Raw genomic sequence first — 2,003 nt, 5'->3', positions numbered from 1 at the left:
GCAACACCGAGGGTTGCGATCCCGTTGCCGGTCCCCAGTGCAGGCGCGACACCGAGGGTTGCGATCCCGTTACCAGTCAGAAAAAAAGACAAAAAGAAAAAAAAAAAAAAAAGTTGAAGTACAAATGTTGCCAAAGGCAGATTCAGACACAAGTGCTCAGTTTTTCCTCACTCATTAGTAAACTTTGTTTTGTCTTTATCAAGGGACAGCAAGCCCCATTGTGGGATTAAATATCTTGTATTTCAGATGGACTTCTTGGCCACCTGTTGTATTATCTAATTTGCAACGGTATTGGTAAGCATAATCTAATTATAGCTATTTGATTTCTAGAAATTCCATAAGCAATTCTATTTTAGATTTCTGGTGTAGCCCGATGACCTACTTAGAAGAGAAGCAACAGGTGTGTTGCTAGGGTGACACTCAAATGCTGAGATGTGAGGAGGGGCAGCTCTTGTCCAGCAAAGGCCCTTAAAGCCAGGATGGCCCAACTCTGCCCTGTACCTCAGCCCCATGTACCAGTGGCAGCCCAGGAAACAGCCTACTCCACTTTCCTCCCTTCCCCATGGCACCTCACACCCACCCACCTCATCTCTACACCCAGCGACCAGATTCTGACATTTACAGCCACTCATCACCCCTACACTTCTGGCAACTTCTGCAGCCCCTTCCTGGCTTCTTGGGTCTCATCCTCACTGCTTCGTTTTCAGCTTTGTTGGCTTCCCCTGCTGCTGAGATGAGAGAGAACTCTACTGTCAGCCCGACCTTCAGGAACTCCCCAGTACCCTGCTGGTCAATCAGCACAAGGCCCTGTTCCTCCTGCAGATGGGAGATCTGGACATGGTTCATTTGAACTGTTAAAGAGGAATCTAATCTCCATCGGAGTGGATATCTAGGGTTATCAGGTTATCAAGCAAGTCAATAAGGTATAGAACAGTCCTAAAAATTATAAATTAATTTATTAATTTTAATTCAAAACGTTCAATTTTATATGCACCTCCAAACAGTTTTCTTAGCAGATAGCCTGTGAGCCCTGAACGTTCACTGCGTTTGAAACAGTTTATCTATGGGCTGTGAAGAGGGCTTAAACGCCCTGACATGCACCTATCTTTCCACCTTCAACCTGAATACCCATAGTAAACATGTGTAACATCTGAACCACACATAATAAATGTCGGTCTCTTTTTTAAGCACCTAAAGAAAGAATAAGCACCATCGATGGACCAGAAGGCGATCAACGATGACAGCTGGTATCCAACGTCTACAACTACCAATGTCACTTTAGCATTTTTATATGTGACATATACATGTGAAAATAGCAATCCAAAATGAAGCAGGATTATAGTTTGTACTTACAAATGCTTTTGTGAAAAATCCACAGATGCCAAAACAAATAGGGATTATTTGAAAGCAAGCATCTTTATCATATGAGTAATTCCAAGCTCACAGGGAGAGATCAAACTAATTAGAGAAATGAACATAAGGGAGGAGATCATCCAAGCCCATTAATGTTGAATTCTTATACCAAGATACTGCTCAAATTCCATTTAATGAGCTGCCTCTAGTAGCATGACAATACACTACAGTCTAGCCATGGTTCCTAGCACGATTTAAAGGAAGCCTCCTTTAAAGCCTTGCCTCGCCTGCTGTTTCTAAACTAAGAATCCTTAGCTAACTGGCGACTTCCTCCTATATCTTCCTAAGGTCAGGGAAAGATATTGATCAATGAGTCATTGGACTGGAGTTTAGATTGCCTTTCAAACACCAAGGACTTGTGGCCTCCTGGGGCATGGGGTAGGGAAGCAGCACTTTTCCTGCACTTCCTCAAAACCTACCAGTAAGGTGCCTGTCCAGAGGAGACGCCTAGGAGGGTTTAGTGACAAAGGCCAGCAGGAACGTCGTCGTCGTGCATGAATGAGCACGTCGTCCGTTCTTGCCCATGCCACCCCTCACTCTTACTTGACATGACCACCTTCACCTGAAGAAGGTCAGCCTCGGCTTGGGTG

Source organism: Galeopterus variegatus, unplaced genomic scaffold (genome assembly GCF_000696425.1).
Source record: "Galeopterus variegatus unplaced genomic scaffold, G_variegatus-3.0.2 Scaffold2738, whole genome shotgun sequence".
Lineage (NCBI taxonomy): Eukaryota > Metazoa > Chordata > Mammalia > Dermoptera > Cynocephalidae > Galeopterus > Galeopterus variegatus.
The sequence above is the reverse complement of the archived record's forward strand: the minus strand, read 5'-3'. Positions refer to the sequence as shown.